Source organism: Heterodontus francisci, chromosome 13 (genome assembly GCF_036365525.1).
Source record: "Heterodontus francisci isolate sHetFra1 chromosome 13, sHetFra1.hap1, whole genome shotgun sequence".
Lineage (NCBI taxonomy): Eukaryota > Metazoa > Chordata > Chondrichthyes > Heterodontiformes > Heterodontidae > Heterodontus > Heterodontus francisci.
In genome coordinates this window covers 47,025,899-47,053,275 of record NC_090383.1, presented here as the reverse complement: position 1 = coordinate 47,053,275, position 27,377 = coordinate 47,025,899, and positions in this window count along the sequence as shown.

The window sequence follows — 27,377 nt, the reverse complement described above, 5'->3', positions numbered from 1 at the left end:
TGAGATATTGGAGTGGATTATGCTAGAGGTCGAGAATATTGGAGTGGATTATACTGGAGGGTGGGATTATTGGAGAGGATGAGACTGGAGGGTGGGATTATAGGGGAGGATTACACTGGAGGTTGGGATATTGGAGTAGATTATTTTTTTAGATTAGAGATACAGCACTGAAACAGGCCCTTCGGCCCACCGAGTCTGTGCCGAACTTCAACCACCCATTTATACTAATCCTACACTAATCCCATATTCCTACCAAACATCCCCACCTGTCCCTATATTTCCCTACCACCTACCTATACTAGTGACAATTTATAATGGCCAATTTACCTATCATTTACCATTATGATGGAGGATGGGATATTGGAGTGGATTATGATGGAGGTTGGGAATATTGGAGTGGATTATAATGGAGGTTGGGAATATTGGAGTGGATGAGACGGGAGGGTGGGATTATTGAAGAGGATTATACTGGAGGATGGGAATGTTGGTGTAGATTATAGAACAAAGAACAAAGAAAATTACAGCACAGGAACAGGCCCTTCGGCCCTCCAAGCCTGCGCCGATCCAGATCCTCTATCTAAACATGTCGCCTATTTTCTAAGGGTCTGTATCTCTTTGCTTCCTGCCCATTCATGTATCTGTCTAGATACATCTTAAAAGACGCTATCGTGCCCGCGTCTACCACCTCCGCTGGCAACGCGTTCCAGGCACCCACCACCCTCTGCGTAAAGAACTTTCCACGCATATCCCCCCTAAACTTTTCCCCTCTCAATTTGAACTCGTGACCCCTAGTCATTGAATCCCCCACTCTGGGAAAAAGCTTCTTGCTATCCACCCTGTCTATACCTCTCATGATTTTGAACACCTCAATCAGGTCCCCCCTCAACCTCCGTCTTTCTAATGAAAATAATCCTAATCTACTCAACCTCTCTTCATAGCTAGTGCCCTCCATACCAGGCAACATCCTGGAGAATCTCCTCTGCATCCTCTCCGAAGCATCTACATCCTTTTGGTAATGTGGCGACCAGAACTGCATGCAGTATTCCAAATGTGGCCGAACCAAAGTCTTATACAACTGTAACATGACCTGCCAACCCTTGTACTCAATACCCCGTCCGATGAAGGAAAGCATGCCGTATGCCTTCTTGACCACTCTATTGACCTGCGTTGCCACCTTCAGGGAACAATGGACCTGAACACCCAAATCTTTCTGTACATCAATTTTCCCCAGGACTTTTCCATTTACTGTATAGTTCACTCTTGAATTGGATCTTCCAAAATGCATCACCTCACATTTGCCCTGATTGAACTCCATCTGCCATTTCTCTGCCCAACTCTCCAATCTATCTATATTCTGCTGTATTCTCTGACAGTCCCCTTCACTATCTGCTACTCCACCAATCTTAGTGTCGTCTGCAAACTTGCTAATCAGACCACCTATACTTTCCTCCAAATCATTTATGTATATCACAAACAACAGTGGTCCCAGCACGGATCCCTGTGGAACACCACTGGTCACACGTCTCCATTTTGAGAAACTCCCTTCCACTGCTACTCTCTGTCTCCTGTTGCCCAGCCAGTTCTTTATCCATCTAGCTAGTACACCCTGGACCCCATGCGACTTCACTTTCTCCATCAGCCTACCATGGGGAACCTTATCAAACGCCTTACGTCCATGTATATGACATCTACAGCCCTTCCCTCATCAATCAACTTTGTCACTTCCTCAAAAAATTCTATTAAGTTGGTAAGACATGACCTTCCCTGCACAAAATCATGTTGCCTATCACTGATAAGCCCATTTTCTTCCAAATGGGAATAGATCCTATCCCTCAGTATCTTCTCCAGCAGCTTCCCTACCACTGACATCAGGCTCACCGGTCTATAATTACCTGGATTATCTCTGCTACCCTTCTTAAACCAGGGGACAATATTAGCATATATGAGGATGGGATTATTGGAGTGTATTATACTGGAGGATAGGAATATTGGAGTGGATTTTACTGGAGGTTGGGAATATTGGAGTGACTTTTGCCGGAGGATGGCATATTGGAGTGGATTATACTGGAGGATAGAATTATTGGAGTGGATTACGCTGAAGGACTTGATTATTATCTTAGGAGAATTTCTCTTCAATAATTTATTTTCTTACCGCTCTGGCAGCCAGTAGCACTGCTTGGCCTTTGTCTTTCTCATCCTCCTGTTCTTCCTTGTCCCCTTCTTCAAGTGGATTATACTGAAACATGGGATTATTGGAGGGGATTATACTGGAGGATGGGAATATTGTGGTGTATTATCGGGGAGGATGGGATTATTAGAGAAGATTATACTATAGGATGGGATTATTGAAGTGCATTATATTGAATGATGGGTTTATTGGTGTGGATTATACTGAAGGATGGGTTAATTGAAGTGGAATATACTGGAGGATGGGAATTTTGGAGAGGATTATACTGGAGGAATGGAACATTGGAGTGGATGATGTTGAAGGATGGGATTATTGGAGAGGATTATTCTGGAGGAATGGAACATTGGAGTGGATGATGTTGAAGGATGGGATTATTGGACAGGTGTATACAGGAAGATGGGTTTATTGGAGAGTATTAGACTGAAGGAAGGGTGGGGGTTTGCTTAGGAGAATTTCCCCTCAATAATTTATTTTCTTACCGCTCTGGCAGCCAGTAGCACTACTTGGTCTTTGTCTTTCTCATCCTCCTGTTCTTCCTTGTCCCCTTCTTCATCTGGTTCCTGCACTTCTTGCCCCAGTGGCAGCTGCAAAGTTTGGTCCTTCTGAGTGGCATAGCAATGTAGCATGCAGCAAACCACTGCTAATCTGACTCACACTGCACGACTCCTCCTGATCCACCCAGGCACCGAAACGTTTATTGGGGGATGCCTATGGTTCGCCCAATGAGTGCACTGGTTTGAATGCGGCTCTCAGTGCATTGACACTCAGCATATGTGCCCGGGTTCCATTCCAGAGTCCTGAGCCAGGTGCAGAAGCGATACCTCTTGTCTCCAAGAAGCCAATCTAACACCCACTACTGTGGGTGGAAAACAGAGGATTGAGGACTGGTGCAGTGTAAAGGCATCATACCACTGCCAGGCTATTGGGCACAGATATGATTATTTGCTGCCTGTGGTCACGCACCTCTTGAATATTTATGGCCCGGAATTTCTGTCATAAAACATAGCTGTTTTATCCTGGCGAGAACATCGGATAATGAGTGTGGTCAATGAGACCATGCCCTTGGGGGAATCCAACGATGTGGGAAAATCTTGCACCTTGCCTTCTGATTGGCAGGTTGCAATGGGAAGGTGATGTTTTGCTCTCTCCTTGCCATCTGCTTGGTGGTCGTATGGACCAAGTACTGACTTATGTTGATGATATCACATGTTGCAGCCTGGAATGAACCATAGGTATAGAAGTTGAGGACCACAGTTACCTTCAGAGCAACAAGCTCTGGTCTTTGGTTTCAATTCAGTTGATCGCTGCCTGCTGATGTGCAGCCTCCTCACACACTGCTCCTCTGACATGTTACGGCATCCTGTTCCAGAACACCCGACGACTGTAATGCTTTCTTCGTCTTCTTTGAGCCTCTACAGTTCTTTTCTGCTGCTGTTGCTGCAGCTGCAGCTGTTGCTGTGGATGGTGTTGTTGCTGCTGTTGTTGTTGCTGATGATATTGCTGTTGCTGTTTTTGCCATTGTGTCAGTCCCAATTGTAATTTCCAGAAACATTTCCATTTTGTTTTGCACTCCTGCAGCTAATGAAATCCAACAATGCAGCTGCAGCCTAAAATCAGCAGTGCAACTGCTGTGTACTAACATAAAGACCAACTAATGCCAAAACCCAGCCAAAGCATATAACAAATCCCCTATAGCCAAACATGACTTTCCAGTGACTTGCATTTGCAGTCCTAATTCAAAGACCAAGACCCTTATCAACTTGTTTTAATGAAGCCAGTATTAATTTTAGATGACTGCGAGGCAACGTATTCTCCAATTTATTTTGGAGTGCACGAGCGATTTGTTTAAGTGTGCGGTCCTTTTAAATTTTTTTGGGTGGCCATGAACACACGGTAACTTGTTCGCGGCCTGCATGGGGACTTTCATGTGTGTGGCCGCACAGCTTAGAGGGAACATTGTCTCTTAATGCTCATCTTTACCAATAATGACTACTATCAGTAAGGGTAATTTGCAACTCCAGTGCTGAATTCATGCTCTAAAAATTGATGAGACACAAAGTAATTTCTAATCCATTATCTGGACATTCACCTCATTTGCTGTCTGTTAGATCTTGCTGTATGCAACCTGGCTGTAACAATACATAACGACAGTGGGCACTTTAAAAGTTAATTTGCCATGAATCACTTTGGAACAATATGGGGATGTGGAAAGGCACTCGGTGAATATAAATATTTTCTTTATAGTTAAGGGCTTAGAGTTGATGCAGGGCACAGTCAGTCAACTTCCAGGATAACTATTAGCTGAACTACTTTCTACTGCCAAATATAAAGAATATTTCCATGAACAGCTCTGAAGACAGGAAAACATTCAGTGTTATGGAATGGAAAAGGTAGTCATTAATCATACATGAAATAACTGCAACTGGCAGTTTGGAAAAAATAACATTGAAACTGTAAAATCATAGGGTCATTAGTTATGAGTACGCAGAACAGTCATTCATTCTTTGCTTCTGTATAATTTTGAATCATAGAATCTGACAACACAAAAGGAAATAATTCAGCCCATCGTGCCTGCGCCAGCTCTTTGAAAGAGCTGTCTAATTTTAAACCCACACCACAGCTTTTCCCCTGTAGCCCTCAAAATTAGTCTTATTGCCCTTAGAAAGTTGCTATGGAATCTGCTTCCTTCACCTTTTTCAGGTAGTGCATTCCAAATCTTAACAACCCTCTAAAAAAAACACCTCATTTTCCCTCCAGTTTTTTGACAATTATATTAAATCTATGACCTTTGGTTACCGATCCATTTGTCTATCTTATATTCTTTTTTTAAATTTCCCCCTGCACTCTCTTGATTATTCTAGTAATTTTCTATTTTATTCTACACCTGACATTTGTCATAAAACATTTACTATTTTATTTTAATTTCAATTTCCTTTGTCATCCAAGGAGCTCAAGCATTGTTGGAAGTGTAACAGGTTTTAACTAAGTATGGAGGGAGGGAAAGGGGGCAGGTGAGAAAAGAACAAATAGGAAGGTTTGTGATAGTGTGGAAAGGAGAGATTAAACAACAAGAGGGATGATGGTACAAAGCAAAAGGGGGTGGTGATAGAACAATATAAGAAACGAAAGATGGGTCCAGAGGAGCTGAAACTGACATTACCAGCAACTACTCTCCACAAAGATGGGAGCAGTGGTTATGATCTGAAATTATTGAACTCAATGTCGACTCCAGAAGGCTGAAAAGTGCCTAGTTAGTTGCTCTTCCTCAACCTTCCATTGATCTTCATTGGAACAGTGTAGGACGCTGAGGACAGAGAGGTCAGAGTGGGAGTGAGGTGGTGAATTAGAATGATGAGACTGCAAAGCGATCAAAGCGTTAGGTCTCCCCATGTAGAGAAGCTCACATTGTGAGAGCAAATAACGTATACTAAATTGAAAGCAATACAAGTAAATTGCTGTTTCATCTGAAAGGGGTATTTAGGGCCCTGAATGGTGGGAAGGGAGGAGATAAAAGGCCAAATGTTGCACCTCCTGCGCTTGCACAGGAAGGTGCCGTGGAAAGTGGAGGAGGTATTGGGGGTGATTGAAGAGTGGAGGAGGGTGTTGCAGAGGGAATGGCTTCTTTGGAAAGGGGAGGGGAGGGAGGGGAAGATATCTTTGGTATTGGCATCAGGCTGGAGCTGGTGGACATGGCGGAGAATGATCGTTGAATGTGGAGGCTGGTGGGGCAGACGCTGAGGACAAGGAGAGCCCAAGAGTTAATGCCACAACTGGACCATCTAAAGTGTACTGGGCAGGAGGTCATTGAGGCCACAACTTTTCCATAAATCAGGTGTACTTCATTAATGTGGCTGTAGACATTTGCTGTTCCAGGTGCCCCATGCTGTAGAAACCTGTGCTCTAGAGTTCTAAGTTCTTTGTATTTTTATGTACCACTATACAAGCTTTATTACTTTATCTGTAAATGTAGATGTGGTTCATTTCTGGGTGACAATTTTTTGCATGCATCTTTACAAATATTTAATTAAAAGTGCAATTTTAGTCTTAGCTGCTCACCAAAAACTGCTTGGTTGAGCACTGAAAATTGCTGTTCCTCCAGTACCCACAAGGAAAGCTTAAGTCTCTCCTGTTGCAATCTTGTGCTCGTGTCTCGATCATGGGACCCCTGTGGGATAGCCCAACAGCCAATCCAGCCACTTACCTGGTGCCAGTGGGCAGCCTCTGAGCTACACAACTTTTCATCGCTTCCACCCATAATGGATGCGGTCAGTTGGCAGTTTTTAAATGAGGGCTGGCCATTAAAATGGACGGATGTTCATTTTGACATGAGCTGGCAGGAAATTAATTCACTGGTAATTAAAATCCAGGCTAAAATTTCAGTTACATTGCCCCATCAGATCTGCACAAGTTTTCATTTTTGGAAGTTCTATTCCTTTTTTTGGGGGGAACTGCAGTGGCCTCGTCATCTCCTCTGCTGGCTCTTTGTTACAGCAACCCAATGTGAATACTCCTATCCTTCTCACTGTATGTTTGTCTGCTTCTAATATTTATCCTTTTAAAGGTTACAGTGATATGTGCCTCAACCACTTTCTGTAGCAAAGAAATTGCATGTCCAACAACCGTGTATGTATATGTATGTAGTATGTACAGGATCTGACCCAATAAATTGGAATCAAAGGTTGGCAGGTAAAACAGTAACTGAACAATGGGCAGCCTTGAAAGAAGAGATAGGGCACTGCCAAGGTATATTCCCACGAAGGGGAAAGGTAGGGCATACAAATCCAGAGCGCCCTGGATGACAAAAGAGATAAAGAAAAAGTTTACTTTATGGCAGATGTCAGGTGGATAATATAACTGAGAAACAGGCTGAATATAGAAGATTCAGAAGGGAAGTAAAAAAGCAAATAAAAGAAGCAAAGAGAGAGTATGAAAAGAGACTGGCAGCTAACATAAAAGGGAATCCAAAAGTCTTCTATAGGCATATTAATAGTAAAAGGGTGGTAAAAGGAGGAGTGGGGCCAATTAGGATGAAAAAGGGGATTTATGCATGGAGGCGGGGGCATAGCTGAGGTATTAAATGAATATTTTGCATCTGTCTTTACTAAGAAAGAAGATGCTGCACAGATCATGGTGAAAGAGGAGGTAATAAAGACACCTGAAGTGTTTAAAATTGATGAGGAGCAGGTATTGGTTAGGTTGTCTGTACTTAAAGTGGATAAGGCACCAGGGCTGGATGAGATGCATCCAAAGATACTGAAGGAAATGAAAGTGTAAATTGCGGAGGCACTGGCCATAATTTTCCAGTCTTCCTTAGACTCAGGGGTGGTGCCAGAGGACTGGAGAATTGCAAATGTTACACCCGTGTTCAAAAAAGGGTGTAAAGATAAGCCCAGCAACTACAGGCCAGTCAGTTTAATCTTGATGGTAGGGAAGCTTCTAGAAACAATAATTCGGGACAAAATAAATAGCCACTTGGGCAAACATGGGTTAATTAAGGAAAGCCAGCACAGATTTGTTAATGGAAAATTGTGTTTAACTAACTTGCTAAAGTTTTTTGATGAGGTAACAGAGAGGGTTGACGAGGGCAATGCTGTTGATATGGTGTACATTGACTTCCAAAAGGCATTTGATACATTGCTGCACAACAGACTTGTTAGCAAAGTTATAGCTCATGGAATAAATGGGACAGTAGCAATATGGTTACAGAATTGGCTGAATGACAGCAAACAAAGAGTAGTCATTAATGGATGTTTTTCGGGCTAGAGGAAGGTTTGTAGTGGAATTCCCCAGAGATCAGTGTTGGGACCCTTGCTTTTCCTGATATATATTAATGACATAGACCTTGGTGCACAGGGCACAATTTCATAGTTTGTGGATGCTATGAAACTTGGAAGCATTGTGAACAGTGAGAGGATAATACAGAACTTCAAAAGAATGTAGACAGGTTAGTGGAATGCGCAGACAGGTGACAGATGAAATTTAATGCAAAGAAGTGTGAAGTGATTCATTTTGGTAGGGAGAACACAGAGAGACAATATAAAATAAAGGGTACAATTCGAAAGGGGGTTCAGGAATAGAAGGACCTGGATGTATATGTGCATAATTCATTGAAGGGGGCAGGATAAATTGCAGAGTGGTTAGTAAAACATACAGCATACTAGGCTTTATTAATAGGGGCATAGAGTACAAAAGCAAGAAGTTATGTTAAATTTGTTTAGAGCATTGGTTCAGCCTCAGTGGGAGTATTGCGTCCAGTTCTGGATGCCACACTTTAGAAAAGATGTTAGAGAGGGTGCAGAAAGAAATTCATGAGAATGGTTCCAAGGATGAGGAACTTCAGTTACGTAGCTAGATTGGAGAAGGTGGGACTGTTTTCCTTGGAGAAGAGAAGGTTGCGAGGAGGTTTGATAGAGGTATTCAAAATGATGAGGGGTGTGGACAGAATAGATAGAGAAAAACAGTTCCCATTAGGTGGAAGGATTGAGAATAAGAGGACACAGATTTAAGGTAATTGGCAAAAGAAGCAATGATGAATAAGGGAAAACTTTTTCACACAGTGAGTGGTTAGTATCTGGAATGCACTGCCTGAGAGTGTAGTGAGGTGTAGTGTAGTTGAATCATGACATTCAAGAGGGAATTGGATTATTATCTGAAAAGGAAGAATGTATAGAGCTTTTTTTTAATTCATTCATGAGATGTGGGTGTCGCTGGCCAGGCCAGCATTTATTGCCCATCCCTAATTGCCCTTGAGAAGGTGGTGGTGAGCTGCCTTCTTGAACTGCTACAGTCCATGGGAGGTAGGTACACCCACAATGCTGTTAGGAAGGGAGTTCCAGGATTTTGACCCAACGACAGTGAAGGAATGGCGATATAGTTCCAAGTCAGGATGGTGTGTGGCTTGGAGGGGAACTTGCAGGTGGTGATGTTCCCATGCATTTGCTGCCCTTGTCCTTCTAGTTGGTAGAGGTCGTGGGTTTGGAAGGTGGTACACACTGCTTATAGATGGTACACACTGCTGTCACTGTGCATCAGTGGTGGAGGGAGTGAATGTTTGTGGATAGGGTGCCAGTCAAGCGGGCTGCTTTGTCCTGGATGGTGTCGAGATTCTTGAGTGTTGTTGGAGCTGCTCCCATCTAGGCAAGTGGAGAATATTCCATCACACTCCTGACTTGTGCCTTGTAGATGGTGGACAGGCTTTGGGGAGTCAGGAGGTGAGTTACTCACTGCAGAATTCCTAGCCTCTGACCTGCCCTTGTAGCCATGGTATTTATATGGCTACTCCAATTCAGTTTCTGGTCAATGGAACCCCCTAGGATGTTGATAGTGGGGGACTCAGCAATGGTAATGCCGTTGAATGTCAAGCGGAGATGGTTAGATTTTCTCTTGTTGGAGATGGTCATTGCCTGGCACTTATGTGGCATAAATGTAACGTGTCACTTATCAGCCCAAGTCTGAATGTTGTCCAGGTCTTGCTGCAGCTGTATACAGGCTGCTTCAGTATCTGAGGAGTCGCAAATGGTACATTGCACAACCATCAGTAGACATTACACTTCTGACCTTATGATTGAAGGAAGGTCATTGATGAAGCAGCTGAAGATGGTTAGGCCGAGGACACTACTGTGAGGAACTCCTGCAGTGGTGTCCTAGAGCTGAGATGAGTAACCTCCAACAACCACAACCATCCTCCTTTGTGCTAGGTATGACTCCAACCAACGGAGAGTTTTCCCCTGATTCCCATTGACCTCAGTTTTGCTAGGGCTCCTTGATGCCATACTCGGTCAAATGCTACCTTGATGTCAAGGGCAGTCACTCTCACCTCACCTCTTGAGTTCAGCTCTTTTGTCCATGTTTGAACCAAGGCTGTAATGAGCTCAGGTACTGAGTGGCCCTGGTGGAAGGTGGGGGAGTGGCACTAGGTACTGTCCTTCAGAGAGCCAGTGCAGACAAAATGGGCCCAATGGTCTCCTTCTGTGCTGTAACAATTCTGTGATTCTGTGAAATCTCTCCTAGCCTTTTTCCTCACTCTTCTTGTGATGTATATCATTAATATTTCCGATGTGTTTTCTGCCTTAGAAATTGGCAGTATTTGAGGCCACATATACAATTTTATTTTGCTTTTTTTATTAGCCCTTGAGTATATTTACAGGCTGCGTTACAAATTTTTTGAAATATAATCCTTCAAACATCACTTTAACATATCTCAGCACTTGGGAAAAGAACAATCAACACAACATTCCTTAAAATCCACAACCTTCTGCTATCCATTAATATAAATTCTTATCTCAAATGTAATTCTTGGCTTTCCTTTCCAACCAAACCTGTACAAGCCCATAAGTTTTTTGCTTTTTCATTTGCAGGGCAAATTTTGTAAAGACATACATGTAACACAGGAACAGGAGTAGGCAATTCAACCCCTCAAACCTGTCCCACCATGCAATTAGATTGTGGTTGATTTGTTCCTCAACTCCACAGTAGACCTTTGCTCCATACTCCTTGACACCCTTGCTTAACAAAGCTCTATCAATCACAGTTTTGACAAATTAAATTGACCCAGTACCTACAGCATTTTAGGGGAGAGTTTTAGATTTCAACCAAAATATTTACTGAGTTCTATCCTGAATGTTCCATCTTTAATTTTAAGATTAAGCTCTCTTGTTCTGGATTTGCACAACAGAGGAAATAGTTTCTCTGTATCCACTCTATTGAATCACTTTATCATTTATCTAAACTTAATGGAATACAAACCAATTTTATACAACCTGCCTCATAATTTAACACTTTATACCCAGTATTATTCTGGTGAATCTGTGCTACAAACCCTTCAAGGCAAACATATCCTTCCTGAGGTACCCAAAACTGAACACAGTGCTCCAGATGCGGTTCAGCATTTCCAGTTCCCATGGAATGATCAGAAGTTTCCCAAAACTGGTGATAGTTTTCCTGAGCACTGTCACCTGCTGCCTGGGAGTTCAGCGATACAACGATTTAAATTTTCCACTGCAGTGGGCCCCCCGTCCAACTCCATGGTGTCTCCTGCTGCTGCTCAGTGGAGTCTCCTGCTCAGTGGCATCACCCACAGAGAGCTGCACCCAGCTGGTATGCAGCCTGGAGAGGGTTGAGGAGCAGGGAATCGGTCAGGCGTTGGGGGTTGGGCAGGGTGGGGTGCGGATATCAGGCGCTCTGACATTGAGGTGGGAGCTCTGGAATCGGGAAGCTGTGGAATTGAGGTGAGGGTTCTAAAATCTGAGGGGCTCTGAAAACTCTAAAATTGGGGCCTCTGAAATCAGGTAGGCTCTGAAATTGGAGCGGGTTGAGGGAGTCCAGGGAAAGGTGGCTTGGGGACAGAGATGGGGTCTGGGGAAAGAGCGAGATTAGTGAATGGAGACTCAGGGCTGAGAGGGAGACTGAGGAATGGACGCTTGGGGAGAGATTGAATTTAGGAAATATGGGTACGGAGAGAGAGAGAGGGATTTGGGAATGGTGGCTCGGGGATGAGAGTTGGATACTGGGGAATCAGGGCTTGGGGATAGAGGGATACTAGGGACTAGAAGCTTGTGGGAGAGAAGGAGATTAGGGAAGAGGGGCACAGTGAGTGAGAGGGATTTTGGTAATGCGGGCTTGTGGGGAGAGTTGGAAACTGGGGAATAGGTGCTTGGGGGAGCGATGAAGATTGGGAATGGGGCCTCTGGGAGAGACAGATGCAGACTGGGGAATGGAGACTCGTGAAGCGAGGAAGATGGGGATGGGTGATTATGGGATTGGTGGTTGGGCGATTGGCGTCAAGTGGCAGGTGGAGATTTGGGTAGGACCATCCTTTTCGGCAGATCAGTGAGCTGCAGCAACTTGGTGAGTAGAAGCATCACTGAGAGAGGAACAGCCAGTAAGTGGGGGAGTGAAATCTGGGGACCTTACTGTGGGTAAATACTGAAAGTTTGTTTCCATTGCTGGGTGAATGGGGAATGTTGTAATTTTTGGAACTCTATGAAAACTCTCTTTTTCCGAGACTGAGCCCAGGGAGTGGTTTGGAAATGTTGCTGCTGAGCTGAGTTTAGGATGATGTGCCCTGTGAGAAGTACCGCAAACACTGAGTTCACTGACCTTTGTACAGTCTCTCCCTTCAGTTCAAGTTGGTCTGTACTGGCCCAATTTGATCAGTGAAGTAAAATTACAGATTAGATCCGACTGAGGTTCCCAGTTCAGAATTGTCACCTTCTCATGGAACATATAGAGTTCAAGGAGAGAAACGGGGCCGTTTAAAAGTGGCATCAACTGGGGAGTCTGACTATATCTTGCGCAGTGATGGGAATTTCTGGTTATGATTCCAGGGTAAATATCAATGGACTATAGGAGTACTTTAGTACTATAGTACTATACTACTAGTTACATATAAACTATAAATAGGTTATTGTATTACTGTTGGTTACAAGGGGAATCTAGGTGTTACCAGTATTACTATTAGTTATCAGTTTCAGTGAGTTTTCAGTAGTTACTGATGGAATCAAAACTCCTCCCCTCTGGTTTCCTCTCTGTAAATCACTCCCTCACTTTTTGTTTCCCCTCTGTAAACCGCTCCCTCACCTCTGGTTCCCCTCAGTAAAATACTCTCTCACCTTTCGTTTCCCCTCAGTAAATCACTCCCTTACCTTTGGTTTTCCCTCTTCTCCACACTTAGTTGCCCCTCATGGTGTTCATTTCTGTGAAGTGTCTGGGATGTTTTATTATATTAAATGCAAGTTGTTGTTTCTGTAAATGAATATATCCATGTTGTAAATTCATGATTGCTCTTTCATTGCCTTGTTGATTTACTCAAATTTTGCCTTAAGAAAATGTCTGCAAATCAGAATTGAAGATCTAGGTAAAATAGAATTCAAATGCAAGGGAAATGGTTAGACAAACTACTACTGAGTTCTTTTCAAAAATAATACATGAGAAAGTGGCAAAAATTTATCAAAAGTTGAAATTTCTCCAATAGTTTTAGATAACACTTCAGGCTATCATCTAGTTTTCTTCACTTTCTCGCGGAACTAAAATTTGTATCTGAATAAAAACATTAAAAAATTACAAAATTTCCATGAAAATAATTAGCCTTAGTTTTATATCAGCATTTTCTGTATTTGAAGTGCTTCCAATATGTCTGTCACACTTCAAAGCATCAAAAGAATATAAAATAAAAGCAATAATTTCATGTTGGTCTCTTCTCACATGGAAATTTACAAGTACCTCCCAATCTGCAAACTTTCCTCAATAATAGCTACTAACCTCTAAGTAACCTCAGAGCTTTCAGCAATTAGATTCCAGTCATTAAGGGGCAAGCCACTTAAAATACAGAACCACTTTAGATCAGAATCATATGGTGTGTGTTACAAGGCATAACATGCCTATCATTATAAAACAGTGGTTGGTATTTTTCAGAGACGTCAGGACCGAAAGCAGGGGGTGACCCTGCTTCAGCGGGAAGAGGTGATTCAAGGCCGATATTTATGGGTGGCAGCCAATTAAGTGGCTGCCGCCTGGGCTGCCATCTAATTAAGGATGGAGGCCTTCCCCCAAGAGCTGTCGGCCCAATCAGAGGGTGAGCTGTGCCACCGGGAGCGGTGGCCACTGTTGAGGCTGCAACTGGAGGTGAGGGCGCATTGATGGACATGAGCCCTCAAAGTAAGGTAAGTGGGGTCTGGGGTCACTGGGGTCAGTCAGCAGGCCCTGGTGAGGGGAATTTGGTCACTGAAGTCAGGTGGTGCCGATGCCACGGGGGCTGGGGCTACGTGGGGCAAAGTGTGATTAAAAAGGAGGCTCCCCACCAACCTTGGAACCTGCTAGGAGGCTGACAGGGTTTACCTGGCAGTGTCCCCATGCAGCAGAGGGCTCCCCTCCCCCCGACCACCCTGCACTGCTGGTAAATTACCAGCGAAAGCAGGAAGAGGTTCTTAATTGACCTCTTAAGTGGCTCAATTGGGCTCCGGGTGGGTGGGCCGTCTGCCACCTTTCTCACCGCTGGCAAAATGACATAGTGGCAGGAAGGCATTGGGCAAGCCACCCCATGCCTACCCATGCCATTTTGATAGCCTTCCTGCCTTCGAGCTAGTCCCCAAAGGTAAAATTCCAGCCAGTAGATCGTTTCAATTTACTGGGAGCAATGCCACAGAATTTCCACTAGTATAGTATAAATCTAATGATAAATGTTGGACTCAGTGGCAACTACTACAAAAATTAATAGTATAGAACAAAGGGAGCTAGAGTCCCAAAGAGTGATTTAGCAGAGATGTACATTGTATAGAACGAGGTCTACAGGGACTGAGATGTTCATGGGAAATTCTTTACCTTTTCAGTGAAAGTTTTCAACTGTTCTTCATATTATTAAAAAAAATTACACTGTTTCTCCCATTCAACAAAATTGTTCCTTTGCTCAGTAAATTGCCTCTGAGTTGGGTGTGGTGGAGAAGGGGAAATTTGGCCCCAATCTTATTGTCTTATCTGTAGTTTTTAACTTTTGGACATCTTTAAATTTTTTTCTGTAGGTTTCATGCCCAGATTCAGCCTGATTGACAGGCTGCTTGCTTGTTGGGTGGGAAATCCTGTAGCACATAGCTGCAAACGGGTTGAGAGCAGATAGGTCTAGAGGGGGTATGGGAGAGATCATTGGGTGGTGTTGGTGGTAGTCGGGGGTGATCTGATTGTTGTGCAGTGGAAGATGGTTGTCGGAGGAGGCAGATTGCGGTTGGTGGGGGTCCGATTGCGGGGGCATGGGAAAGCAAACAGATCACAGTGGGGTGATTTACTGGTTAGCTAGTTGAGCCTGGCGGAACAGCTTCTGCTCGTCCTGGCCCACAAGCGGTGTTATAAAGGCACTTACTTTGTGGATTCAGCCCTTCTCACTTCCTGCCACCTGCCAGGTTTCTCGAGGCCAGGGAAACCTAGCTGACTGTGGATAAAAATAGAATCTTGGTTAAAATGAAGGCACACAGCCTAATTAAAGTATTCAAATGACCAGCCCACCTCCTGAGAGCAGATTGGTCACCCATCCCTCATCTCACATTTGTTAAAACCAGCTTGTTCCAGATTTTTTACTTTTTAACCTCCCACCCAAACCAAACCCACCTGTTTTGGGGAGGTTAAAGTTCTCCCTTTGAGCCTCATTCCAGACTGAGCATATCATCTGGTCTGATACTTCAGTACTAAGAGTGTGCTGCATTTCTGGAGGTACTGTCTTTTGGATGAGACACTAAACCTTTAGGCATGCTCAGCTGGGCATAACAAATCCCAAACCACTATTTGAAAAAGAACAGGAAGTTCCATTGGTGTCTTGGCCAACATTTCTCCCTCAGCCAACACCATTAAAAATATTATTGCTCATTCATTTGGTTGCTGTTTGTGGGACCCTCTGTGCAAACTATTCGCCTACATTATAACAGTAACTGTACGTCAAAAATTGGCTATGAAGTGCTATGGGACATTCTGAGAACACGAAAAGCCAGTATAAATGCAAGTTCTTTCATCTCTAATTTGTTTGAGATGCTGAATGTGTTGAAATGGATGATGAGCTGAAAGGCTATGTGGCACATTATCTGATGCTCACAAATGTGGAATGTGCTGATACTAGACATTTGACTTCGATCTCCCAGTGTTTGGCAGTTATTTCTTTCCAGATTGTGCACATCTTTAAATGTGGTGTGTGCAAATAGACAAAAAATTTCTGCTGCACATATTTCCTGTGTTAGGACTGGCCAACAAAAACTGTGGAAGCTCATTAAATTTCCGAGAAGACGACTGAATTGCAGTCTAACTATCAAGTAAGGACAAACCTGAAACACTAGGATAAGTATTCCTTGGCTAACTCAGCTTGTCTGATCCCAAATTTCTCAGAGCAGATTTTGAACTCAAGTTTGGTGAGTTTCAAGCTGCTTTCCCTTGTCCAGAACAGTAGAACTAGAGGGCACAGCTTGCATTTCAAGGTGGGTAAATTCAAAACCTATCGGCAGATACATTGGCCCTGATATTACCATGGTGAGTGCAATGGAACAGCAGGAGGATGGGCATGGTAGCAGGCGACAAATGTGCAACCTGGTAGGATGGGTAGTAATGCCGATTTCAATGGGGTTGCCTGATTATGTCTTTACTTCCAGTTTTCATGTTTTCACTGCATGTCAGCAGACATGAGGCAAACCTGCATGACACAATTTCACCTCGACTATTTAAAGGCCCAGTTCAGAGATGAAACAGAGGAGGAGGTTTGGATATTGCAACAGTGCTGTTTGAAGGAGAAAAGTCATTGATACATCTGGAAAAAGAGCAAAGACAGTGCCAAGGTTCACTGAGTCATGCCTGGATGTTCTGCTGGGTGCAATAAGGACCAGGAGGGAGGTTCTTTATCCCAGAAATGAAAAAAAGATACCTGCTGCTACTAGTAAGAAAATGTTTTTTTTTATTTGTTTCATGGGATGTGGGCGTCACTGGCTAGAGCAGCATTTCTTGCCCATCCCTAATTGCCTTTGAGAAGGTGGTGATGAGCTGCCTTCTTGAACTGCTGCAGTCCATCTGGCACCGGTACACCCACAGTGCTGTTAGGAAGGGAGTTCCAGGATTTTGATCCAGCGACAGTCAAGAAACAGCAATATATTTCCAAGTCAGGATGGTGTGTGGCATGGAGTGGTACTTGCAGGTGATGGTGTTCCCATGCATCTGCTGCCCTTGTCCTTCTAGGTGGAAGAGGTTGCGGGTTTGGAAGCTGTTGTCGAAGGAGGTATGGTGAATTGCTGCAGTGCATCTTGTATATGGTACACACTGCTGTCATTGTGTGTCAGTCGTGGAGAGAGTGAATGCTGAAGGTGATGGATGGGCTGTCGATCAAATGGGCAGCTTTGTCCTGGATGGCATTTAGCGCCCTGTGTGTTGTTGGAGCTGCACTCATCCAGGCAAGTATTCCATCATATTCCTGACTTGTGCCTTGTAGATGGTGGGCAGGCTTTGGGGAGCCCGGAGGTGAATTACTCACTGCAGAATTCCCAGCCTCTGACCTGCTCTTGTAGCTGCAGTATTTATATGGCTGGTCCCATTCAGTTTCTGGTCAATGGTAGCCCCCAGGATGTTGATGGTGGGGGGTTCAGTGATGGTAATGCTGTTGAATGTCAAGGGAAGATGGTTAGATTCTCTCTTGTTAGAGATGGCCATTGCCTGGCACTTACATGGTGCGACGGTTGCTTGCCACCGATTAGCCCAATCTTAAATAAAAGCAAAATACTGCGGATGCTGGAAATCTGAAATAAAAACAAGAAGTGCTGGAACCACTCAGCAGGTCTGGCAGCATCTGTGGAAAGAGAAGCAGAGTTAACGTTTCGGGTCAGTGACCCTTCTTCCAGAAGGTAAAACCATACACTGTCTTACAACCAAAATGTTTGTACGTTTTCTGCCCCTCCAGGTGTGCTCTGCTGCTACTGGGCTTGTCCAATCAAAGGGGCGCTTGTCACTTCTCTGCCCCTGTTACCAGGGCTTTTGTTCTATCTTTAACTTGAGTCATGTGACAACCAGTAACATTGTTGTCAATCCGGCTCCCTCAGTGTCCTCTTGATGGCTCTCTTTTTAAAATAAACTGGTCCAGCATTTATTCAGTTTAACTATAAGTTCCTTTAAAAAATATTTTAACAAAAAACAGGGTCACTTTCATAACAGTAGTGTCGACTGTACCCCAGAACTACCTAAGCTAGTCTAGTACAAATACATTATTGGCATCTACCCAACAAAGTGCAAAATTTCCCAGGTATGTTCTGTCCACAAAAAGCGGGATATATCAAAACCAGCTAATTACCATCTCATCAGTTTATTCTCAATCATCAGCAAAGTGATGGAAGCTGTCATCAATAGTGTTACCAAGCAACACTCACACAGCAATAACCTGCTCACTGATTAACTAACTTGCTTTGAGTTTTTTGATGAGGTAACAGAGATGGGTGGTAATGCAGTTGATGTGGTGTACATGTACCTCCAAAAGACATTTGATAAAGTGCCACATAACAGGCTTGTCAGCAAAGATGGAGCTCATGGAATAAATGGGACAGTAGCAACATGGATATGAAATTGGCAGAGTGAATGGAAACAGAGAGTAGTTGTGAAAGGTTATTTTCGGACTGGAGGAAAGTATATAGTGGGCTTAGAACCATAGAACCATAGAAAAATTATGGCACAGAAAGAGGCCATTCAGCCCATTGTGTCCATGCTGGCCTGAAAAACTAGCCGCCCAATATAATCCCACCTTCCAGCAGTTGGTCCTTAGCCTTGCAGGTTACAGTACTTCAGGTGCATATCCAGGTACCTTTTAAAAGAATTGAGGGTTTTTGTCTCCACTACGATTCCTGGCAGTGAATTCTAAACATCCACCACCTTCTGGGTGAAAATGGTTTTCCTCATGTCCCTTCTAATCCTTCTACTAATCACCTTAAATCTGTACCCCCTGGTAATTGACCTCTCCGCTAGGAGAAACAGGTCCTTCGTATCTTCTCTATCTAGGCCCCTCATAACTTTGTACACCTCAATTAAGTCATCCCTCAGCCTCCTCTGTTCTAAGGAAAACAACCCTAGGCTATCCAATCTTTCTTCATAGCTGTAACCTTCAAGCCCTGGCAACATTCTTGTAAATCTCCTCTGTACTCTCTCTAGAGCAATTATGTCCTTCCTGTAATGTGGTGACCAGAACTGTACGCAATACTCCAGCTGTGGCCTAACCAGCATTTTATACAGTTCCAGCATTACATCCCTGCTTTTGTATTCTACACCTCGGCCAATAAAGAAAGCATTCCATATGCCTTCTTCACCACTTTATCTACCTGTCCTGTCACCTTCAGGGATCTGTGGACATGCACTCCAAGGCGTCTCACCTTTTCTACCCCTCTCAATATCCTCCCATTTATTGTGTATTCCCTCACTTTATTTGCCCTCCCCAAATGTATTACCTCACACTTTTTTGGATTGAATTCCATTTGCCACTTTTCCGCACACTCAACCAAACCATTGATATCATTCTGGAGTCTACAGTTATCCTCTTCACTATCAACTACACGGCCAATTTTTGTGTCATCAGCAAATTTCCCAATCATGCCTCCCACATTTAAAGTCCAATTCGTTAATATATACCACAAGCAGCAAGGAACCCAACACTGAGCCCTATGGAACGCCACTAGAAATCGCTTTCCATTTGCAAAAACATCCGTATACTACTACCCTTTTCTTCCTGTCACTGAGCCAATTTTGGATCCAACCTGCCACATTCCCCTGTATGCCATGGGCTTTCATTTTACTGACCAGTCTGTCATGTGGGACCTTGTCAAATGCCTTACTAAAATCCATGTAGACCACATCCACTGCACTACCCTCATCAATCTTCCCTGTTACGTTCTCAAAAAACTCAATCAAGTTAGTAAGACATGATCTTCCCTTAAAAAATTTGTGCTGACTATCCCTGATCAGTCTGTGACTTTCCAAGTGGCAGTTTATCCTGTCCCTCAGAATTGATTCTAATAAATTACCCACCACCGGGGTCAGACTGACCAGCCTATAATAATTTGGCCTATCCCTTGCACCCTTTTTAAACAATGGTACAATGTTTGCAGACGTCTAATTGTCTGGTACTTCAGCTGTATCTGGTAAGGATTTGAAGATGATCCTCAGAGCACACGCTATTCCCCCCTAGCTTCCTGTAACAACCTGGGATGGAATCCATCTGGTCCTGGTGATTTATACAAATTTAAGGATGTCTGACCGTCTAATACTCCCTCTCTCATTATGCTTATCATATCTAATATTTCACACTCCTCCTCTTTAACTGCAATGTCTGCATCAACCCTCTCCTTTGTGAAGACAGAGACAAAAAACTCATTAAGAGCCCTGCCCACATCTTCTGCATCCATGCATTAGTTCCCTTGTACATCTCTGATGGCCCTACGCTTTCCTTAGTTCTCCTCTTGATAAAACATACTGATAAAACATCTTCGGGTTTTCCTTGATTTTACCTGCCAATAATTGTTCATGTCCTCTCTTGGCTTTTCTAATTTCCTTTTTTACTTCACCCCTGCACTTTCTATATTCCTCTCAGCTTTCTAAAGTATTAAGATTTTTGTGCTTGTCATAAGCTTTCTTTTTCTGCTTTAATTTACCCTGTAAGCTCCTAGATAACCAGGGGGTTCTAGATTTGGCAGTACCGCCCTTTATCTTTGTGGGGACATGCCTACACTGTGTCTGTAGTATCTCACTTTTGAGTGCCTCCCACTGGTTTGCCACTGATTTTCCTTCAAGTAGCTGTAGCCAGCCCACTTTTGCCAGGTCACCTCTCAGTTTGGTAAGATTTGCCTTCCCCCAATTTAGAACTTTTACTCTATTTTATCTTTGTCCTTTTCCATGATTATGCTAAAACTAACTGTATTATCGTCACTATCTCCAAAATTGTCGCCCACTTCCTCCACTTGCCCAGCTTCATTACCGAAGACTAAATCTAGAATTGCGCCCCCTCTCGTTGGGCTTGTTACGTGCTGGCTAAAAAAGTTCTCTTGAATGCAGTTCAAGAATTTTGTGCCCTCTTTGCCCTTCACACTGTTTGTATCCCAGTTGATATTAGGATAGTTGAAATCCCCAACTATTATTGTCCTATAGCTTTTACACGTAGAAATTTGCCTACGTATTTGTTCTTCTATCTTCCTCTCACTAGTTGGGGGTCTATAGTACACTCCTAGTAGTGTGGCTGCCCTTTTCTATCTCTGAGCTCCACCTATATGGCCTCATTTGATGATTCATTAAGCATATCATTCCTTCTCAAAACTGTTACTGATTCCTTAACTAATAATGCCACCCCCCTCCTTTTTTATCCCCCTCTATCCTGCCTGAAAACTCTATATCCAGGGATGTTGAGCTGCCATTTTTGCCCTTCTTTAAGCCAAGTTTCCGTTATAGCAATGGTATTGCGTTGCCATGTGTCTATCTGTGCCCTCAGCTCATCGGCTTTATTTACCATACTCCTTGCATTTAAATAAATACCCTTTAACACTGCCAAATTCCTGTGCTGCAAACTTTTTAACGTTTGCTTCTTCTGTCTTTCAGAGTCACACGCTAATTTTCTGCCTCCAGTTCCCTGCCCTGAAATTGTCCTATCTGAAACTGCCCTCAGGTTCCCATCCCCCTGTCAACTAGTTTAAACCATCCCGAACAGCACTTGCAAACCTTCCTGCAAGGATATTTGTACCAGTCCTGTACAGGTGTAGACCGTCTGGCTTGTACAGGTCCCACCTGCCCTAGAATCGGTCCCAATGCCCCAGAAATCTGAAGTTCTCCCTCTTGCACCATCTCTCCAGCTGGTATATTTTCCTATTTCTACACTCACTAGTACGTGGCCTTGGGAGTAATCCAGAGATTACTACCTTTGAGGTCCTGCTTGCTAATCTCGTTCCTAACTCCCTAAACTCTGCCTGCAGGACTTCATCCCTCTTTCTTCCTATATCGTTGGTACCAATGTGGACCACGACCTCTGGCTGTGCACCCTCGCCCTCTAGAGTGTTCTGTAGCCGGTCCGTGATATCCATGACCCTTGCACCAGGGAGGCAACGTACCATCCTTGAATCATGTCTGCAACCACAGAAACGCTCAAGCTTCTGCAGCCGGTGACACTTCCTGCAGATGTGTTTGTCAAGGACACATGGTGCGTCCATGACTTCCCACATGCCATAGGAGGCACTGGGTTCCCCATTGATAGGTGTTGGGATCCCTGTGTTTCTTGATCTATATTAATAAGCTAAACATGGGTGTACAGGGGACAATTTCAAATTTTGAGGATAGCACAAACTTGGAAATATTGTGAACTGTGAGGAGGATAGTGATAAACTTCAAGAGGACATAGACAGGCTAGTGGAATGGGCAGACAAGTGGCAGATGAAATTTAATGCAGAGAAGTGTGAAGTGATTCATATTTGTAGGAAGAATTTAGAGAAGCAATATAAATTAAAGGTTACAATTCCAAAGTGGGTGCAGGAGCTTAGGAACCTGGGAGGATATGTACACAAATCATTGAAGGTTGCAGGGCACGTTGAGAAAGCGGTTATTAAAGCAAATAGGATTCTGGGCTTTATAAATAGGGGCGTATAGTACAAAAACAAGGAAGTTATGATAAACTCGTATAAAACACTGGTTCGGCTTCAACTGAAGTATTGTGTCTAGTTCTGGGCATCACACTTTAGGAAGGATGTTAAGGCATTAGAGAGGGTGCAGAAAAGATTCATGAGAATGGCTCCAGGGATGAGGAACTTTAGTTATGTGGATAGATTGGAGAAGCTGGGGCAATTCTTCTTGGAGAAGAGAAGATAAAGAGGAGCTTTTATAAGGTGTCTGGACAGAGTAGATAGGGAGAAACTGTTCCCATTGGCAGAATGGTCGAGAACCATAGGTTACCGATTTAATGTGATTGGCAAAAGAAGCAATGGTGACATGAAGAAAAACATTTTTGCGCTGTGAGTGGTTAGGATCTGGAATGCGCTACCTGAGAGTGTAGTGGAAGCAGATTCAAACAAGGCCTTCAAAAGAGAATGGGATAATTATCTGAAGAGAAAAGATTTGCGGGCTACAGGGAAAAGGCGGGGTGAGTTGCTTTTGCAGAGAGCCGGCATGGACACAATGGGCCGAGTGGCCTTATTCTGTGCTGTAATCATTCTATGATTTTATGATGCTCAATTTAGATTCACCAGAACCAGTCGACCCCAGACTGTATTCCACCCTTGATCCAAACATGGACAAAAGAGCTGAATTCCAGAGGTGAGGTGAGAGTGACTGCCCTTTGACCAGATGTGATACCATGAGATACCAAAATGCAGACATCAAAAGGGGATCAGAAGCAAAACTATCCAGTGACACAAAGGAAGATTGTTGTGGTCATTGAATGCCAATCATTTCATCCCCAGGACATTGCTGCAGGAGTTCCCCAGGGTAGTGTCCTAGGTCCAACTTTCTTCAGCTGCTTTATCAATGACCTTCCTTCCATCATATGATCAGAAGTGGAATTGTTCACATATGTTTCACAGTGTTCATCATTCACAATTCCTTATATAATGAAATAGTCCATGCCAGCATGTGGCAAGACCTGGATAACAAACAGGCTTGGGTTGATAAAAAAGAAAAGAAAGTCTTGCATTATATAGTGCCTTTCACAAACTCAGGATGCCCAAAGTACTTTACAGCCAATGCAGTACTTTTGAAGTGTTATCACTGTTGTAATGTAGGAACCATGGCAGCCAATTTGCATAAAGTTCCCACAAACAGCCATGTAATAACGACCAGAAAATTCTTTTTTTTAGTGATATTATTTGATATTTATTTATCCAGGACACCCCTGCTCTTCTTTGAAACACTGCCATGGGATCTGTTATAGCAACCTGAGAGGGCAGATAGGGCTTCGGTTTAATGCCTCATCCTAAAGACAGCAGTTCAGAGAGTGCAACATTCCCTTAATACTGCACTAGAGTGTCAGTTTACATTTTTGTGCTCAAGTTTCTGGAGTGGCACTTTAAACGCACAACCTTTTGACTCAGAGACAAGAATGCTGCCCGCTGAGCCACGGTTGACTATTTGCAAGAATGCACTGCAGCAACTGACAAAGACTTCAGCGGACTTCCCAAATCCATGATGATCACCACCTGGAACGACAAAGATTGCAGGTGCGTGGAAACACCATCACCTCAGAGTTTCCCTCAAAGTCACACACCAGCCAGACTTGGAAATATATTGTTGTTACTTGGCCAAAATCCTGGAACCCTCCACCTAACAGCATAGTGGAGTATCTTCACCACATGGACTGCAGCAATTCAAGAAGAAGGTCTACTACCATATTTTCAAAGACAATGAGTGATGGATAATAAATGCCCGTGATGCCCAGTTTCTGTGAACGAATTTTTAAAAACTTTGATCATGTAAATAATGTAATTTTTAAGGGATTGGGTTCCTATGTGCTCAGTAAATCTTTTCTTAAAGGACTGGATCATCTGTCTCAGGCAGCTGCCAATAGCAGCAAGAAAAAGAGCTGCAAACAAGAAATGCAATAGGTCATGTCTGAATTGCATCACTCGGCTTAGTGATCTACAGTAGTTAACACGGTGACATTCAAAAATGGGAGTGAGGCATCACGCAGATATGGTGTAAGAGATTGCTTTTCAGGATGGAATGAAAGTTCATCTAAAAGTGTAAAGGGTACACAAGTAGGGAGATGTCTCAAAACTCTAATTGGATTCCAATTGAATCAGCAGCTGAAGAGAAGAGAATTGTGTAAGTTATTATTGGGTTTTTAGAAGGTTTACAATGATACCTGACAACCTAGATAGAGAGACTGAGGTCTTAATTAGACGTGAAGTGCCAGGGCTGGTGGTGCAGTTTGACCCTCGTTGATGCATTCACAGAGGCATATGAAAGAATGGGCCTTAAGCTAAACATCCGGAAGACAATGGTCCTCTACCAGCCTGCTTCTGCAGCGCAACACTGCCCCCCGACTATCAAGATCCATGGTGAGCCACTGGACAATGTGGATCACTTCTCATACCTTGGGAGCCTTCTCTCAGGAAGGGCAGACATCAATGATGGAACTCAGCATCGCCTCCAGTGTGCCAATGCATCCTTTGGTCATCTGAGACCTCAAACCTGGCACCAAGCTCATGATCTACAGGGCTGCGGTGTTACCTGCCCTCCCGTATGTGTCGGAAACATGGACACTGTACAGCAGACTTCTCAAAGCCCCTGGAGAGATATCACCAGTGGTGCCTCTGCAAGATCCTGCAAATTCAGTGGCAGAAGAGATGCTCCAATATCAGTGTACTCTCTCATGCCAACATCCCCAGTCTAGAGACACTGGTCATGACTAGTCTGTTACGTTGGGCGGGTCACATCGTCCTGTCACGGAACTGTATTTTTTTTCTCCTCTGTTTGAAACAGTGTGCCTTTAAGATTCTGTTAAAATCAGTGTACCTTTAAGACAGAGAGAGAAGTGTTAGATTTCTGAGAACAGTGTGCCACAGCTGCATTTGTTACCTAGGTAACAGCTGGAGAGTGACGAGGTCGTATGGTATAATGTTTCAATTTAACGGTGTGCAAAAACCAGCTAAAACCAGTTTTTGAGAGACACTAGCGAAGCATGCTTACTGAAAGAAAGAGCTGTCTATTTCTCTCAGCAGAAATTTTACAATGAGCTACAGGCTATATTAACTGTCTAAGGAGGAAAAAATCCTTTGAACAGACCATTTGTATTGCTGGAGGTAGCAAAATACCTTTTCTTTACTTCCAATCCAAGAAGTCTTTGCTTCAAGATTGAATCTCTCTTGACTAATTGTGTTTTCTGGAATTCGCAATAAAGTTTCGATTGAGAGACTGTTGGTTTTAAAGTCCGAGTGGACCCACTGCTATACTCCTTGTTTAAAGAACTGTTTGATGCGTGCTGCAGCCGAAGTGCTTTGAATGCAATCAAGAAAAGTAGAGACTTCGAGTGGCTTTGATTATTTTTACACTAGGATACCTCACCCATTGGGAATGTAACCCACAAAGACTAACAACCCAGTTATTTATTTATTCTTAAGAAACAGCTAATTTTTAAAACATCATTTTTTAAAAGCAATCAATTAACCATTTATTTTTGAGTATATGTGTGTGAATGGGGGAGTTAGGTTAAAATAAGAGGTCATAAGGTCTTTATTCTTAGGTTTATATTAATAGTGTTTAAGTATTAGTTTTTAATAAATTGTTAATTTGTTGTTGTCTAAAGATGCCTGGTTTAGTCTGTTTTATTCTGGAGGTTACTAGATTGTTTAATTTGGCTGTTTTCTGGTTGGGTGGGAAAGCTTTAATAATATGCTGCGACCTGTGGAATGATGGGACTGAATTGGCAGTGCATTGCCAATTCGGTCGTAAGAGTCTGTATGCCTGACACAAGACACCCAAAACAAGCTTTCTAGTCCAAGCTCCATCACGGCAAGGGGCAACCTGGATGGCAAAGGAAAAGCTACAAGGACCGATTCGTGGGAATCTCTTGCTCGAGACCACCCAAAATGGAAAAGAAGCATCCGCAAAGGTGCCAGCCAGTTCGAACAATGTTGATATGCCCAGGCAGCGACCAAATGCAAACAATGGAAGGAGCATTCAAAAATTTGAGCATCCCATTCACTCGCCTCACCAAACACCACCTGCTCACCTGTGGCAGAGTGTGCAGATCCGGAATTGGACTAGTTAGTCACCTAAGGACCCACAACTCTGGAGTGGACGAAAGACATCTTCTTCTTCTCAGGCAGTTGAGGAGGAGGAGGAGGAGGAGGAGAAGTAGTTGTTGTTTGATAGCATGCGGGAAACGGGGAAGCAAGCTCAGCATGTCTGTCAGTGGCGTTTAACTCAGCCACCTTGTTGATTCCCATCGAATCAGTGGCAGTGGGCATGATGTGGATCCACATGGTGCTGTCTCAACTCCATCTTTTCAAGGGACACTCCAAACATTCAAGTTGAAGGAGTTTGGAGCTGGGGAGAAATGTGAGGCAACTGTCAAAATGGAGTTCAGACAGGCAAAGGCTGTGTCTTTTATCACTGATACCTCCCTGGATGTGTTGCTGGGGGCAGTGAGGAGCCGGATAAAAATACTCTTCCCTACCAACAGGAGGAAGAAGCCTGCAGTGGATTGGAGTTGGTTGCAGTTTGTGGAGGAGATCAGCAGCAGGAGCATGAAGCCATGCTCCTGGATTCAGTACAGAAAGCGCTTTAATGACCTAAGCAGGTTATCAAACGCGAGTACAGTTGCACATTCACTTACATCCTGCTGTATTTATTGTACTATCTTGTCAGTGTGCTATTTGTATTGAATGAGGAAAGAAGACTCTGGGCCAAAGCAACAGGAGCTTATTTACAGGAGTCTTCTACTAGGGTATCTACATGAACACTGAGCAGCACGAGGCACATACTCATGCCATCACATCCTGTGATGATGCTTAAGGTCTATATACATAATCTACCCAGCAACAGCTTATGTACATTATAAGACATTTCCTCCAAAGTCTCTGACTTCATTCATCAGATCTGTAATGCTGTGGGATTCTCACGACTCTGCCATAGTGTGTTCTTCTTTCACTTGTTTGGGGTATTGAGTCTTTCAGTTCTTCCTCACTTTCCTGTGGGTGAGTGGAACTATCGGATGACTCAGGTTCTC